This window comes from Mus caroli, unplaced genomic scaffold, assembly GCF_978045245.1.
Source record: "Mus caroli unplaced genomic scaffold, Mus_caroli_1 scaffold_4, whole genome shotgun sequence".
In the NCBI taxonomy this organism is placed as follows: domain Eukaryota; kingdom Metazoa; phylum Chordata; class Mammalia; order Rodentia; family Muridae; genus Mus; species Mus caroli.
Genome location: NW_028227259.1, coordinates 53,219,746 through 53,238,015, shown reverse-complemented (window position 1 = coordinate 53,238,015; position 18,270 = coordinate 53,219,746). Strand labels below are relative to the sequence as shown.

At 39.6% G+C, this 18,270-nt stretch overlaps 1 pseudogene; it reads right to left on the bottom strand.

Annotated features, from left to right (window-relative positions):
- Window positions 1-14,862: 14,862 nt before the first annotated feature.
- Window positions 14,863-17,754, bottom strand: LOC110295252 (AP-2 complex subunit alpha-2-like; annotated as a pseudogene).
- Window positions 17,755-18,270: the final 516 nt, after the last annotated feature.

Sequence of the window (18,270 nt, the reverse complement as noted above, 5' to 3'; positions counted from 1 at the left end):
GAATTAAAAGAGCCCTGGGTTTGCCAGCAGAATGTGAAGTGGACAGCGACCAGCCTGAGTGCTCCAATTGGCAATTAGGAACGTGGCATTTCATTGCAGTGTCGCGGAGGAGCAGTTTATAAAGTTTGGAAGATGCTGTGGAAAATAAATTCTCTGGGACCGGGATATAATTTGTCCTTTCACACAATGGCTTTCCAACCAACACAGTTAAGCGCAGAATAAGGAACTCCTAGTAACGCTGCCCATTGCCTTTACATAACACTGTTACAGAAGCCAGGAGCAAGAGCATGAGCCTTCACCTGTGTTCTCCTTTGCGCCATGTCATGTAGAGTCACTGTCCCCACCATATTTATAATTCCTATACCTACTACATCACTTTTCCACATGGAAACTCTATTTTTATCTTTATTTTTGTTTCTTTTAAAATTTAAAAAATTTTGGTTAAAATACAGTTACATAATTTCCCATCCATTTCCTACTTTCACTGCTCCCTGACTCCCACTATATCCCAAATTCATGAAATCTTTTTATTATTTCACACACACACACACACACACACACACACACACACACACACATTTTCATATATGAATAACAAATGCTGAGCATGTTTAGTGTTTCTTGTATTATATGATTGCAAGGATGATCATTTAGTATTAGATAACTAATTATGGGGTTAATCCATTCCAAAGACCAATTCTCCCTTTCTTAGAAGTCTCAGAATTACCTATATTTCCCTGTATTGGGGTCAGCCCATGGGGTTTTCCCTTTTCATGCTAGTTTGTCTGTTTGCAAGTGTCATTACTTATGTGTTCCTTAGGCAAGTATGTTGCTGAAACAGCATGGTTGTATTTCCCTGTCTTCTCTAGGAGATGTAATCCTACAATAGACTTTCTGGTCCTTTGGTTTTTATAGTCTCTTGGTCATTTAATACCTTCTTTTTATTTTGTTTTCATATAGGGAATGACTTTCTCAAACATAGAGTTTAAGCAAATCATACTATCAAAAAATTGAGAAAGATTATAAAGTCTACTTGATTTGGCAAATCTTTTTTTCTTATGTAATAGTCTTTTCAACAACCTATGAAGTTCATATTCTTACTTTATATTATAGTCCTAATTATAAAAAAAGAAAAAGCTAAAACACTACTAATGTGAAATCCATCTATATAAGAGCACACAAAAAGTTAGCCAAAGAAGAAATTGTCCCTTTGGAGGCAAACATATCCATAACTTTCTGGAATTCTATTTAAGCAATGATTTAAAGGTAGTATACTCACTTCAAATGCTGTCACCTCAGTAATTTCTCATATACTACTCAACGAAAGTCATTTTCTACCCATTTTATTACTACAGAGAGAATCCTGAGTATCAGAAACATGGTTTGCTATAGTAATATCCCTTTAGCCACTGAGTTAAGAACTTTTGGTCCATAGCTCTTTTATTTTTAACTCTTCTTCTTCCACAGAGCCTACACAGAGCTTTGTTCACACAATAGACCTTCAAATATCAGTTAAATTACTTTTAATTCATTGGTAGAACAAATAGAATACTAGCCTGAGGAACGTTGCCAGTTGCCAAATGTTGACTCCTGGCATTCTTTTAATACCAAAAAAAAAAAAAAAAAAAAAGAAAAGAAAAGAAAAGAAATATTTAGCTGTCTCATTATAGTGGGAGATATTGTGTTCCACTTTGAACAAAAATATTTGGTGAGCTCATGTAGACATCAAAATATTGATAGTCTTACCAATGGCCTCACATTCATGACTTCAGTTCATGAAAATAAGCAAGAACAGGACAGGATTTTGTAACAGAAAGTAAAATAGAATACTGCTTCTGGATAAGTACTCTCTGCTTTCAACAGTGTGAGTACTAAGAGTCTACAAACCTATTCTTCAGCACTAGGAAATGAGTCCCATGCTATGGGATTCACCGGTGTTTATGTAGAGATGTCAGATGGCCTGTGTGCTCTCCCCAGAATGGCAGATGGAAATTAGCTTCTCATCAGCTCACATTCTAAGACTGTGCCATGTGACTAATTTAAAGATGGCTACAGAAAACCAGAATGAGTATACGCACACACTAGTGTTTGAATAGCCCATAAAAGAACGATACTAAGAGTTGAATGAATATACAGTATTGTCTTAGTCAGGGTTTCTATTCCTGCACAAACATCATGACCAAGAAGCAAGTTGGGGAGGAAAGGGTTTATTCGACTTACACTTCCATACTGCTGTTCATCACCAAAGGAAGTCAGGACTGGAACTCAAGCAGGTCAGAAAGCAGGAGCTGATGCAGAGGTCATGGAGGGATGTTCTTTACTGGCTTGCCTCCCCTGGCTTGCTCAGCCTGCTCTCTTATAGAACCCAAGACTGCCAGCCCAGAGATGGTCCCACCCACAAGGGGCCTTTCCCCCTTGATCACTAATTGAGAAAATGCCTTACAGTTAGATCTCATGGAGGCATCTCCTCAACTGAAGCTCCTTTCTCTGTGATAACTCCAACTGTGTCAAGTTGACACAAAACTAGCCAGTACAATTGACCCCTTGTCAACTTGACACACAAACACATCACTAGTAAGCCTCAACCCTTACATTCTTACTCATCCCCAAGATCTAAATAACTTTAAAAGTCCCACAGTCTTTACATATTCTCAAAATTTCACTCTCTTTAAAATATCCATCTCTTTTAAAATTCAAAGTCTTTTTACAATTAAAAGTCTCTTAACTGTGGGCTCCACTAAAACAGTTTCTTCCTTCAAGAGGGAAATTATCAGGGCACAGTCACAATCAAAAGCAAAAATCAATCTCCAACCTTCCAATGTCTGGGATCCAACTCACGATCTTCTGGGCTCCTCCAAGGGCTTGGGTCACTTCTCCAGCCATGCCCTTTGTAGCACACGTGTCGTCCTCTAGGCTCCAGATGCCTGTACTCCACTGCTGCTACTGCTCTTGGTGGTCATCTCATGGTACTGGCATCTCCAAAACACTGTGTGACCCCTTCAGTCCTGGGCCTTCAATTGCAACTGAGGCTGCACCTTCACCAATGGCCTTCCATGCCCTCTCACAGTGCCTAGCCTCAGCTGTTCTGCATGACCCTTTCATGCCTTCAAAACCAGTACCACCTGGGTGACCCTTACATATTACCAAGTCCCACTGCTGCAGGAGTACAACCTTGGCTGTCTCTGGAACACAGCCTCTTTGTGCTTTCAGAAAACACTTCCCAGAAGATGTCACCTCAATGATGCTGGTCTCTTCTTAATCACCGCTAATTTCTTAGCTCCAGCTAACCAGCATCAATAGTCCCAGTAATGCAAAGTTTTTGCTTTAGTAGTTCTGGTATCTTGTTAATCACAGCTGATTCTTCAGCCCCAGCTAACCAGAACTACAGGATCTTCACAATCAAAACAGCAATGGCCCTGAAAAGAGGCTTTAATTTTCCCTCTGAAATTTCACAAATCAGATCTCCATCTTCTGCACTGTTCTCAACATTATCTTCCAAGCTCCTACAAAATATCTGACAGAGCTCTTAACAATGAATGGATATTCAAGCCCAACGTTCCAAAGTCCTTCCACAGTCCTCCCCAAAACATGGTCATGTTGTCACAGGAATACCCCACTCTGCTGGTACCAATTTGTCTTAGTCAGGGTTTCTATTCCTGCACAAACATCATGACCAAGAAGCAAGTTGGGGAGGAAAGGGTTTATTCGGCTTACACTTCCATACTGCTGTTCATCACCAAAGGAAGTCAGGACTGGAACTCAAGCAGGTCAGAAAGCAGGAGCTGATGCAGAGGTCATGGAGGGATGTTCTTTACTGGCTTGCCTCCCCTGGCTTGCTCAGCCTGCTCTCTTATAGAACCCAAGACTACCAGCCCAGAGATGGTCCCACCCACAAGGGGCCTTTCCCCCTTGATCACTAATTGAAAAAATGCCTTACAGTTAGATCTCATGGAGGCATCTCCTCAACTGAAGCTCCTTTCTCTGTGATAACTCCAGCTGTGACAAGTTGACACAAAACAAGCCAGTACAATTATGGTTGTGTAATTTGAAGACAAGAAAACTTAAAGAAGACCTTTGGTAAATTTTCAACATGGTATAGATATGAATGCTATACAGGTGTGCAATGATATGTTAGAATCCTGAATGACAGTGGTTCAGACTCCGGAGCACAGTGATAAAGACTTCATATTAGCAGACAGGGCTGTAACTTGCTTATTATTTCTAGCTCAGACCTTCCTTCTAGACTCAGTTCATTAATTCCTCCCCTTCTGGTGTTCCCTGGTTATTTGTGCAAGCTTTGCTCTCACTACCTAGACGTTCTTCATATGTCTTTTTATTTACTTGATTCACTCCTTCACTGGTTTATAAACTTTGAGTGGAACACAAGGATATGGTTATTTTATCAAGTACTTTCTACAGTGCTTAGTATCTCCTGACTACTTAGAAAGTACTAAAAGGGTTAACAGAAGGAAAGGAAAGTAGAAAAGAGAAAAAAGGGAGAGGATTAGAAGAACAATTTCCCACTGAAGCTATCATGTTACCTTTCATTGATCTTAATATTAGTTACTTTCTGTTACTCTATAGACTACTATGGCCAAAAATAACTTAGATAATGAAACCTTTTTTTTTGCTTATGTCTGCCAAGAAAAAAAAATCCCTATTGGTCAGGGAGGAATGTGGGGGAACTATAGTAGGAAGTTAAAAGATTATATGTTTAACCCCAAGAACCAAGTAGATTACAAGCTGGCAGTGGGATGAATTTACTGATTCTCAAAACCTATCTCAGTAATCTTAGTCTTCTACTAAGGATTTGCCACCTTGCAAAGCAGCACCACCAACTGAGAAACAAGTGTTCAAATATCTGAGCTGATGTAGGACACTCTCAATGCAAATCACCATTAGCTGTACCGTTCGTGTTTCTAAACTGCTATGGATATAACAATTTAATCATGCCACACTGAAATGGCATGACAATGTCAACTAGACTGTATCTCATACTAAAATAAGATAAAATAAAGTCTAAAATTTTCCCCATTGAATGGCTCTAAGCTAAGATAAAGTAATCTTCCTACCAAAAGACTTCACCCCCCCCCCAAAACCACACCTTTTCACTCTACTCAACAAAAGAAGAACGCTACTCCATCTGGAAGACCTAGGAGTCGACACTTTAAGTCTATGAACTTCAGAAATTAGGACCAATAGTACTGAGGTAAGGAATTGTTATCTGCCACAAATAGAAGAAAGCAGAAAGCTGGAGTATTTTGCAATGCCTATAAACAGGGTAGATCAGACTGACACAAATGAGACCTCTTCTTGCTTTTATATTGGCTATAGATTATCAGTAATTTGTTGTACTGACTATATGCCCTCACCAATATGTTAAAGGAAAAAAGAAAACAAAATTCAAAACTCTTGATAACATTCTTCATGGCTCATTGAATACATATAGAATACATTATATATAATTTTTGCCATAGGAAAATACAGTCAACCCCATGAAGACTTTCTTCTTGTAAAGTCTCAAGCTAATATACTTGTCTAAATAATATTATCTGTAGATGTCATTAGTTACTTACCCGGTGCCCTCATTGGCTTACTGTTGCTGCAGTATTTGGTTATAAACTCCATAACCAAAAGCAATTTTGAAAGGAAAGTGTGCTTTTCAAATTACAACTCACAAATCACAACTGATCACCAAGAGAGTTCAAGGCAAGAACTTCAACCAGAAGCTAAAGCAGAGGCTATGAAGGAATGGTGCATACTGTCTTGTTCCACATGGCTTGTCCAGCTTGCTCTCTCATATAATACCGGACTACCTTCCTGCATTTGACACTGGCAACAATGGATTGGACCCTCCCACATCAATCATTAATTAAGAAAATGCATCATAGGCTTCAATCTGATGGAAAGCAAAACAACAACAAAAAAGAAGAGGAATAAAACAGAAAGAAAAACTCTTGAGCACCACACCTGGTAAGTACAGCTTCCACATGAAGAAATAAATCTAGGGTTTGATGTTCACTCTTTTTAAAATTAAAAAGAAATCCTTTCAAGGACTTATTAAGGCCATCTACTCTGCCTGCGTACTCTGTCTAAAGAAGACATGGGGTCCCTCTGCTGGCATGAAGAGCATAGGTTAATATTATTCTTATTCTACTTCATCACACTAGATGATCTTTTCCTGTTGGGAAGGTCCTTCCTGGCTTAATTACTTGACAGTGAACAATGCTTTGTTATTCTTGAGATTCCCAGGACATTCTAATGACATTTGACTGTATTGTTCATCAATATTTTGAGACAATAGTGAGTTATGGAGTATCCTTTCAAGTTATGGATTTGAAATACAGAAAAGATGTGATTTCTCTCCATCAATTAAAAGCTTTTCACAAGAAATCTTATAATGGTTTTAAAATTGTGGCAGGGAAGATGACTCCATGCTTAAGAACAACTACTTGTTAATTCTGTAGAGGCCTGGGGTTCGGTTCTCAGCACCCATATCATGGCTAACCACCTGTATTTCTATATAGTTCCAGGTGATCTGAACCTGAATTTGGCCTCAACAGGCACTATAAGTTTATGAAACACATTAAAGCATACATGCAAAACACTAACTCACATATAACTAAAATATATAAATCTAATATTTTACAGTTTAAAATATTTTTTTCACACTAGGTACATTTCACCTACCACAAATGTCTGTACTTTCTTCATACTTTACAGAGAAGAAAAAAATGTCATCCAGGTTCTCTTCTCTATTAAAAAGCAGCCTCTAGAATGTGAGTCATGTAAAATACATGCCTGGTCATTTGCTTAAGATGTAGAGAGCTGATGTTCTTCATTCAATCTGTGAGTACCTCATCCCTTAAAGAATTGCAATTGTTATAGACTTAACAGTTACACTGTAAAAAAGCTGCCTAATAACATCTATACGTGTTTTTTATTGGAAAAGTACATATTTGAAATGCCATTTCCAGCCATTATTACATGAGTTTGAAAATTCTTGCATCTATTACCGAAGAAATGGTCATCAAAATCTTCAAGCCATATGATTTATCTGATAAGAGCAACCAAATTAAAGCTTTTCAATGACAACCAGAAATCCAATCGTTTTACTAAGTGTAGCTTGATTTTATTATGGCAAACGAATGAAGGGGCTTTTGGTGTTATCAGAATAATCAGATCTATATGACACAGTGGTGACAGGACGTTTAGAAGCAATTTTGAAACTTTACTGACAGAGTACTATTGTCACTTTAAGGGAGTTGGAGATATAGGAAAATCTTGAATCCATTTCCTCATTTAGTCTTTCAAGAACCTTGTGAAATTTCTCTATAGTCCTTGTTTTGGAGTCAATAGGCCATGAAGTTCAGAGAAAAATGTTGCTGAATTCTCTCTCTCTCTCTCTCTCTCTCTCTCTCTCTCTCTCTCTCTCTCTCTCTCTCTCTCTCTCTCTCCTCTACACCCCAAGGCTTCAGAGCCACCCTTTCACATATAATACTCAGTCCTATTCTTTGATCTCTCTACAAGGTTTTCTGTCTTCCTTCCCCAAGACTACCCTCACAAAGTAACAAAGATTTGGTCCCTTAAAATAAACTTGTTTTCTTACAAATATAGAGGATAGAACTACTAAATTAAAGAAATCTATATTTTAAGGAAGGAGTTTTTGGTATTTCTTAACTTATACATAAATCACATGTGCATCTCTTCCTTCTGAATGCTGCTACCATGTTCTATCTTTGGGACAATGCCTCATTTATACTAAATCACCAGTCATACTAGAATAATACCTAGCATCATAATCTAACTTTAACTTGCATTACCTCTATAAAGACCTCATTTTCTAAGTAAAGATCACAGTTTGAGGCCTAAACATATGTTCATTGGGTCTGAATTATATTCAATTCATAAAATAAGTCTAATAAAAATATTTAAACCTCCAGGAAAAACACACACTTGCAAAAAATAGTATTTCTTTGATTAGAATCAATAAGACAAATATGGTTATGATTTATTAAATGATTCCAGTTGAGGTCAAATATTTTAATTAGAATCCCAACAATCAATAACTGGTTTCAAAAAGTAGAGCCAATAAAGAGAATCTGTGTCATTTGGGGGCCTTAAATTAATCTTTTTTTTCCCATTCCCCAAAGCTTCTTAAACACACCACTCACATAGAAGTTCCTGTTTTGTTGGCTGCTCCTTGCGACATAAAATGACTCTGTTGCATTGTAGGTTCTTGGGCAGAGATTATCTTTCTCTAAAATCCCAGGGACTTGCATTGAATCTGACTCATGGTATTCATTACTATGTATACAGTTATTGAGTGAAGGAATAACATGGCAGAAAAGCAAGAACAGTATGCTCTTCATGCATTGAAAACTCTGGAGAACAAAACCTGTGAGCTCCAGCCTACAGCTATGATGATCAACCTAGCTTTCAACAAGTCACTTCATTTTGTTGTCGGCTCCATCATCTGTTGAGCTGGCTCACATCTGTGCCATTGTGGGTGTCTTCATAAGGAAGCTAGGCACTGGCTATTCCATTTGAAATGGAGTAGTGAATGTCAGACTTTGTCATGGTGTCTTCATATGTCATATTTAGAGAGAAAATATAGTGAAACACCAAAGATTTAAGTCCTCGTTAGTTCATCACAACTACCTTACTCTTCAACCTCATCCGTTTTTCTCTTTGTGCTATTTTGACAGAGCTCAGGTTTCTCTCCTTTTGTGCTCACTCTCCATATGTGCTTTCCTTTTGCTTCTTGGTGATTTGTTTCTGATGCTCTTTTGGCCAGCTAATGTATCCAAGGGTATGTGAACCTCTCTACAAGTTGTAGGTTACAACTCTAATTGGTATTTTCCAATGAAACAGAATACCTACTTGTGTTTCTATTAACACCCTGCTGTGTTCTCTCTCCCTTCAGAAATAGATCATGATTCAAGATCAAGTGTGTCAGTCAATTGAGATGTTTTAGGCAAGTCTACAGATATCTCTTTAATGATAGAAGGATTTTCTAAAATAAAATCCATTTCCCATTCACACTTAGTTCAGGATGAGGTACTTATTATTTAACATTTTTCTCTTATTATTATCCTAATCACTTGCTAGAAAGACTTCATTCTGCTAGCTACAGAAAGTTAGAAAGACAGGACCTTTTTTTTTTTTTTCAGAATTGCATATAGCATATAAATAAAAGGCAAACATATACTCACATAAACTCATTCATTGCCTCAGTTTCCCGTTGGTAAAATGAGTTTAATGATATTAGCCATCTAGCACAAAGACTTTTGGGGAGGATTGATTAGGTAATTACCTAGCCCTTTGATCTTGCCCAATATACATTAAAAGTCAGCTAATGATCTAGAAGTCCAAGTCTAGGTGTTTTATAGCCACAGCCTGGTTTCATTTATGGTCATGAAGCTGTGTTCAGTGATGTTTTACTGATTTCCATCAAAACTAAACTAAGACTTTCTTTTAAAAGCCTAAGTTATAACCATAACTTGGCATAAGGCAATGTCATGAGTTGGTCATGAAAAGAGATTAATTTCCAAACTCTCAGGCCTGAGACTAAAGGACATTCAAACATCCTTTCAAAACCAAGCAGATGACTATAATGATTCAAACCATATTGAAGGTTATAAAAATTGACTTCAGGAAAATAAAAGTATAGTGACATGATTTGTCTTGGCTTTTGGTATTAGAAGATGCATTAATAGCCCTTCTCTTTAGAAATTATATTATAGCATGTCTCAGATTAAAGATTTTTCTGAAGACTTGTGAGTATTGTCTTGTCTGTTTTATGTAGAACAAATCCATGTACACGAAGTGGAATAGAATCTGGCCTTGCTTTCTACAGAAAAACATGTGACCCCTTAGGTTTATGCCATAGGGTGTGAGGGTGTTCACCTTGGGTAGTAAGGTGATAAGGGAAAGAAACAAGACTTTGGTTTATTCATTTAGATATGAGACACAAGCAAGTTACTTAATCTTCCATAGCTTTAGTTTTTATCTCTGAGTGGAAACCATAATACTTGCTTTGCTACTTCAAAGGGTTCAGGTTTCTCACCCTGTTTTCATAGTGTCACGCTCTTCTTTTGTAGTTTCAATTATGTGTCCCTCCTTTCATATTTTGCACTTGATATTTAGAATCTGGATTCGTATGAGGGCTTCTTGTGCAGGCCTATTGGTTTCTATAGCTGCCTGAGGTCATATTTTCAAAATTACATTTCAAAGCCTCCCGATCTTCCATCTTGGGCAATCTCCCTTTTCAGAAGCTCTAGTCAGTGAAGCACAACTCTCCTTTACTGTGTCCACTTTAATTGGCTCGTTGGTAGGTGCTCTGCAAGTCTGCAGAATGAATACTGATGGAATCTGATCTCCTCAAGTACTCAGCTGCATCAAGATTTCAAATCCTTGACTGATGAAGCTCTAAGAGGTGTTTTATATGCACTCCCTCCCAAGGTCCCTATCTCTTTTGCTTTATAAGAATGAAGTTCAGGAAAGAGGTTTTTCGATTAGCTTATTCCATCTTAACATCAATGAAATTGGAGGCAAGGGAGTAAAAGCTATATGAGATGATCTTCTTCCCAAGAATAATATGTCTCAATCATTGAAGTTTCTTCTCCATTACTCAGTTCCTTACCTGAGTGCTTCCTACACCTCACCAATCAAAAGAATTATCTAGACAGATTATATGAACTAGATATCCCCTCCATAACATGCTGGATATGGGGTTGTAATAAATTCATATATGATACCTGCATTTACGAAAATGCCTGCAAGTATTTTTATTTGTCTTTGTATGTGATGAGGCTTGGGAATCACTCCCCTAAGGATTCTGTGCTCTAGGGCTTAGGGAGAATCTTTCCCAGGTTTTTAACATAGAAAGCAAAGGTTTTTCACATGAGGCTTTTAAGTTGGATTCTACAATAGATTATCATTTGAATGGCTCTACTAATTATTTCTTGTTAATTTTATACTCACAAGAAAACCCCAAGCAAGGAACTGCCTCCATCAGGCCCCAGGTTCCTGACTTGTCTTCCCTTAATGATAGACATTAAAGTATAAGAGGACATAAACCTTTCCTCCTCACATTGCTTTTGTTCATGCTATTTACCACAATAGAAAGTAAATGAGGAAAATGGATTTTTTTAATCTTTGTTTAAAAATAGTTAAGTCATAAGGTTAGATTTATTTTTCTGAGGCTCTCATAGTAACATCATATGAACAGAGTCACTTACAGGCAAAAAAATTCTAGAGGCCACCTTAACTCAAAGTATAGTGGGGCATGTGCATGATAATTTTGCAGGCAAAATTCTCCTTACTTCTAGATCCTTTGCATGGTGTGGTGAACACCTGAGAATCCAGTCTTTACACTGTATTCTCACAGGGTGTTTGCACGCCTTCATTGACGGCAAGAGGGACAGAAACTGGGAGGACGTGTGTTGCCTCTCAGTATTATTATGTTTTCCCCTCAAGAGAGGATCTAGAAGTAAAGAAGAGCTTTGAATCTTATTAGTAAATATTAATAAGATGTTCGTAGACGAAGAAATTATCATCTAAGAACAAATGGATCTATAAGTAAAGAGAGTTTGACTGTAGATTCCATAAGCAGCATGCCTCACTGGACTGTGTATAAGCAATGCATTTTTGGCCACAGGTAAGGAAATGGCAAGAAAACCAAAAGTGATTGAAAGAAGACAATTTTCAAAGATAAGATATAACAAGGGCATGCGAAGTGACATGCTGACAGATGCACGGGAAATCTACAACATAATTGACAGGAAATTATATCTTGAGCTGAAGTGACAAACCATTAAGTGGATATCAGAGAAAATCAACCAAAACTTATATTCCTCAGTGACAAATAACTCATAGTTGTTACCAAGAAACTGCTAGTGAGTGCACATGGGAAAAGAAACAGTTTCGGAACAGCAGTTTGGGTGATAAATGAGGTATAGCACTCATACATGAAATTAAAAGCCCATACATAAGAAGCTTCAGAGGATGGGTGTATCGCTTGCCTTTCTGCCTTTCATCATGGGCAAATACAGTGACCATCTCCTCTGGTACATGGGTAACAGTGGGCAATGGATTACTGAAATTAAATTAAATTAAATTAAATTAAATAATTAAATTTTTCCAAACCTTGGAAAATGAGAGCTGCCTTCTTCAGACAATTGAATTTGCAAGCACGTCAATCTTGGGTTTTATCATTCAGCGAATTTCCTCTTGACTAATCAGGATGAGTCCATTGAACTCCTATTTAAGTTACCTTGCTTTATAAAAACATGGTTTTCAGTCCTCTTAAAAGTTAGATACTTAGTAAATATCTCTTTAAAAATGCACTGTGCAGCTAGTCTCTGCCAGTTAGCCTGGTAGATCATGAGAGAACAATAGGGGATTTGATACATTTATTGAATTAAACAACTTCTATGGAATATTAAGTTGTTACAGTGTTTCAATAGTGAGCACATGTTGATTAGCATCATACATGAGCAAGTACATAAGTTTAAACTTACGCCACATTAGTACATTCCTTCTGAATACAGAATGTCATTGGGCAATCCATTTTGTTCCTCACAGCAGGCTTATCACAAGTCCTTCAGGCTCAGCTCTGGTGGTACACTGTAAGTCACCTAGCCGTGAAGGGGCTGAGCATGAACCAAAACCAAACACAAGTTGTAGCAAATGAGGCAAAACTACCATGCAGATAGTAGGACCATTGACAAAAGCAGATACTTGCTGCTGAAGCCATGAACCTACAAAGAAGTGCAGAGAAACTTATTCACAACCCCCTTCATCTTCCCACTAGTCTCTGGCATTACTAGAATCCAGAAGCAGCCTCAAGAGAAGTAGAGCGTAAGAATACATATGCTGAAATCAGGTTTCAGAAGCAGAAAGCAGAAAGGCTCAGACTGGGCAGGGCAGGCCTGTGCATGTCAGAAACACCTCTATCTTCTGGAGAAATAAGCAGGCCTGCCCTTTTGGAGTTGCTCTGCATATACAATGGAGGTTGTGTTGTATACTGTCTCCTTTATATAATTAACTGTGAAACAACTCCGGATTCAAAGAAGCCACTTTTAATATCGTGAATCTTAATGTACTCAAGCTAGGTTGTGTCTTCAATCAATAGCTTTATGAAGGAAAGAAAACACTTTTCTCCAAGCTTCAAATTCCTCTGGTGCATAGGAGAAATGATATTCTGAAGAAGCAGCGAGGTAAGGGGACCCTGAGATTTCAGTCATGCACATGGTAAGGAGTCAGTATCCAGATCTAAGTTTGAACAGTTCCCCTCCCCACCCCAGCACTTTTCTTTGAATAATATATCTGGATTAACTACAAATACAGACATATAGGGAAATCAAAAGAATTCCATTATCATAAAGGGAATAATAATTCTATGAACTTTCAATTTACTGGGTCGGGTATTGTTAACAAAATAATTATTCCTGTGTCATGCTAATTTCAAGCTCTTGAAAACTATAAGTGACTCCAGAGTAGGGATTTCTATCAGTTGTTTTGTTTTTTTGTTTGTTTGTTTTGTTTTAATTTTGTTTGTTTGGTTGGTTTTGGTCACTGTGATCAAAATATCTGATTAAAAAACTTAAGGAGGGAAGTTATTTGGGCTCAGGGTTTCAGAGGGTGTAGACCTTATCGACAAGTATGTGGAGTGTAGTGGTTTTATGGTAGTAGAAAAATGTCCTGGAGTTCCTCACATAACTGCTGGATCAGAGGACGAAACAGGACAGAAGCAGAGCTGAATATAAACCTCAAAGACCTGCCCACACTGACCCATCTCCTCTAGCCAGAGAACTCCTCTAGAAGGTTGGATAACCTCCCAAAAGAGCACTACCAGGTGGAGAGGCCAGGTGTTCAGATTAATGAATCTGCAGGGGGCATTTCACATTCCAGCCATAATCTGTTTTTAAATGCTGGGATGTGGGGGGATGCACAGATGAAAGTAACATGCAAAACAATTTACATATTCAAGTAAAGGCCAGAATATCTATAGAATAATTCATAGTTTAGCATCTCATTTTTAGTTAGTGTGATGGCTAATCTTGGTTGGTAACTTGACTGTTGCTGGAATCAACTAAAATTCAAGTGGCTGGGCATGCCTGAGATTTTTTAAAACTGAATTCTTTGAGGTGGGAAGATGTACTCAGATAAAAGTATATGAAGGAAAGAAGCTTCTCATTTTAGCTGATTTGCCCTCGCTCTCTCTGACTACTTCATCTATCCTGTTGCTGAGGCTGGGATTTAGAAACTACTTCTTCAAAATACAATGCTGACCAAAGGCCAGAGGTGCTCTAGGACTTTCCTGGGATTCCAGCACCAGATTGGGACTATTGAGACATTGAGCCTCAAGGACTAAACAATTACTAGATTCTTTTCTCTTCTCTTCTCTTCTCTTCTCTTCTCTTCTCTTCTCTTCTCTTCTCTTCTCTTCTCTTCTCTTCTCTTCTCTTCTTTTCATTTCTTTTTTTTTCTTTTCTTTTTCCTTTTCTTTTTGATGGGGGGGGGCGTTATTCTGAGATTGAGCCAGTGACATTTTAATAACATTTGAACAAAATTCCCCCTTTCATTCAATCTTCTAATTTCCCTTTAATTTGTAGGTTGAATCACAGGACTGCATTGATTTCCCAGGCCCACACACCCTTCTTTGATGGGGCAGGCCTGCTGCTGCCCTCAAACTGAATCCTGCATTCCCTCCACACCCAGGGCCTGGCTGTGAGCATAGGCCTGGAGGTGCCATGGATGGCAGTTTTCAGACAAGGGGTGTTCATCTGCAGTGTGGTACAATGACAAACGAGAGAAAGAGAGACACACAGAGAGCCTCATCTTCTGGTCTGCGGATTAGAACTGTTCCGACAGCAATTCACGTAGTCTCGGAGAGATGGTGTCTTTGCTGGTGTGCAAGGTGAGTCTATACATCTGAGTTTGCAGGTTTGGTTCCAGGCCCAACAGGCAGTCAGTCTGGGTGGGTTTGGAATGTATTATGCCAGCACCCATGAAATTTGTAGGATTCAGATGAACTTCTTCCAGGAGCACAGAACCAAATCCAATTATCTTTGCTTAAGTGATCTCTATGTCCATCGGATGCTTTGCTTTGAAGATATTCTGCATTTCTTGATGTGGATTGCTCAACTGCTTCCAGCGTTGAGAGAAATTCTGAGAAGCCATTTCTGTGGGCTGGAAAAATTCGTTGCGAGTGATGGGAAGCTGAACAGACACACTCTGGAAGGGGCCACCATAGGTGAACAGGATGTGAGGACAGCTTTCTCTGTGAAATCAGAGCTACACTCAGTGTTAACCACCTGTTGCTCTTTTGCAGCCCCATCCACAGTTGGGTCCATGGGCTTAGTCTGCAGGTTCGGATTAGTTTGAAGGAAGTCAGCACAGATTAGTGCTGGAGTGAAGTTTAGGAACTGTGTAGATGTCTTGTTGCCATAAAAAAAATGAACATTTGGCCTAAAATCTGCCAACATTCCTACTTAAGTCCAATTTGAAGCAGCTAGTTTTCAAACAATACACCATTATTTTTACAAACAAACCTGGCAAAGTTGTCTTCAGTGCCAGGTGCAGAGGTGCAACTGCAGAAGCCGAGTCTGAGAACACGTCCACCTGTAGCCCACTGCCAGAGGAGGGAGGGAGCCCTGTGGGAGCAGGGGGAATGGCCTCCAGACCCAGCCGGTCTGCTGCTGATGGAGATGCTGTGGATGCAGCACTGGTGCTGGGTGGAATGGGTTCAGGGCCCCCATTCACATAGATGCTTCACTCACTCTTGGTCTCCTACAGGTCAGTCACTGCTTGGGCTCTCTTTCTTCTTCTTCTTCTTCTTCTTCTTCTTCTTCTTCTTCTTCTTCTTCTTCTTCTTCTTCTTCTTCTTCTTCTTCTTCTTCTTCTTCATCTTCTTCTTCCACTTCTTCCCCTTCTTCCCCTTCTTCCCCTTCTTCCCCTTCTTCCCCTTCTTCCCCTTCTTCCCCTTCTTCCCCTTCTTCCCCTTCTTCCCCTTCTTCTTCCCCTTCTTCTTCCCCTTCTTCTTCCCCTCCTTCCCCTCCTTCCCCTTCCCCTTCTTCCCCTCCTTCCCCTTCTTCCCCTTCCCCTTCCCCTTCCCCTTCTGCTCCTCCTCCTCCTCCTCCTCCTCCTCCTCCTCGACCTCCTTCGTCTCGCTCAAGGAAGGGTGGCATTTCCTCCAGGACAGTTGCCAGGATGTCAGTGCTGGGGACAATACAAAGTCGCAGGTACTCCACAGTTGGCTGTTGCAGCTCTACACCTGCCTTCTACAGTTGGCTGTCACGGAGCAGCATGTCCTGAGCCTTTACATCTGGAAAGAGGTTCACTAACTTGATATAGGTGGACAGTAGGAGTGCCCGAGTGTAGACGCTGCACAAGTGGAACTTGGAGTGGAGCAGGTTGAACTGGATCAGAGGGGCTGGATCATGGGTTCCCAGCTATAAGGTTTTCAAACTCTCCCAGGATGTAGCCTCCCATTTTGACCAAGTTCTCACGACATGCTGGAGCCTGCAATGCCTCAAACACCGTTTTGGAGCATAACCTAGCACATCATCATGATTGATGACAATCTGGATGACATGGTACCCACTCTTCGCTCATATAGTCCCCTGCAATGCGGATGAGGTTGAGGATGGTGTCCACATACCAAGTGTAGTCCACTCCATACTTCTCAACCAGGATGGCCACTTTTATCACAATTTCCTCTCAGATAGAGTAGTCAGACGTTTCTAGGTAGCTCATCATCTCAGACACAATCTGCTGGGTGTTGCTTTGGTCATACATGGCATAGAGCAGGTCCACAACCCACTGCCTCACGCTCACTTCTCATTCTGTCTTCAAGGCCTTGATGACAGTCTCAATGTGGGTCTTGACGGCCTCGTGAGAGAACGGAGAGTTGGCCAGTGTGCACATGTTCTCCAGAGCCAGGTAGTGTAGGTTGGTCTCGCGGTGCTGTATGAACTGACCCAGCTGGTTGCAGGTGTGGATGAGCAAGTTTGGCTCACTGTCATGGTGAATAATCAGGCCGATGGTCTCAAATGGCACAGCCTTCTTGGCATTTGAATGCTGAATCTTCTTGGATTTGGGTGGCTCCTTGACCTTGTTCAGGATGGTCTCCAAGCGCTGAGTCTGGGGGTTGGTAGCATTGCAGCAATTTCAGAAATTTGCCTGATAGCCAAGGAGCTGGGACAAAGTAGTAAGTATAATCCCGAAGATCTGTTGATGCAGAGGTCACCGTTCTGCCCAGCTGAGAGAGATGTAGTGATGAGGCTAGTTGCAGCAGTCACTACACCCAAGTGCTGGTCATTGAGGAGGTGTACCACATGAGATGTCCAGTCGCTCATGGGAACTAGGTCAGGGGATGTCCTATACAGGTGCAACACGCACAGGGCTGCGCTCTGCTTTACACTATCCATGGTATTTCCTGCCATGAGGATCTTAGGGATCTTTCCAGCAAAGGCCTCTGTCATCTCACAGCCACTCACATTGGCAATGCAGTGCAGGGCAAGGCCCATAAATGTAAGATTGCGGCTGGCCAGGTCATTCTTAATAGCATTGTTAATCAACCAGATCAATTCGCAATTCGTGTTCACCAATACAGAGATGAAAAGATAGCCAATCTGCTTTTCCATGTATCTGTTTGAGCTCAGAAGATTCACAGCTTCCATGTGTCCAAAGTCAATGTCATGACCAAGGAGAAAGATGAAGAGCAATTTTTAGACCTTCTTCTTTTTACTGTAACCATCAAGAGCCCTGTCACCTTTAAATTTTATTTTTTATTAAATAAATTTAAATAAATTTTATCGAATAAATTTATTAAATAAAATATTAATATTAAATTTAATATTTTCCAGTTCCTTGTTTATCCTCTTTACTTCAGCTTCTTTACGTTTACAAATTCAGAGGTTCAGTCTATCATCATCATGGCAGGAAGGATGGCAGCATCCAGGCTTACATGGTGCTAGAAGAGCTAAGTGTTCTACATCTTAATCTGAGGGCAGCCAGAAGGAGACTCCTTATTTTCTATTAAAAGGCAGTCAGTTTTGGACTACCTAGACCACAGTCTGCAAGACACTCATGAAAAATTTGAAATAACAGCAAAATAAATTAAAATAGCAACAGCAACTAAAATTAAAATACCTGTAATTTCTGTTAGTTATGCAGCTACTCCCGATAATACTGATATTTTCTGTTGTTCTGTTAACACTGGGGGGAGTCAGTCACTATCAAGAGTTCAGTAGTAAAGAT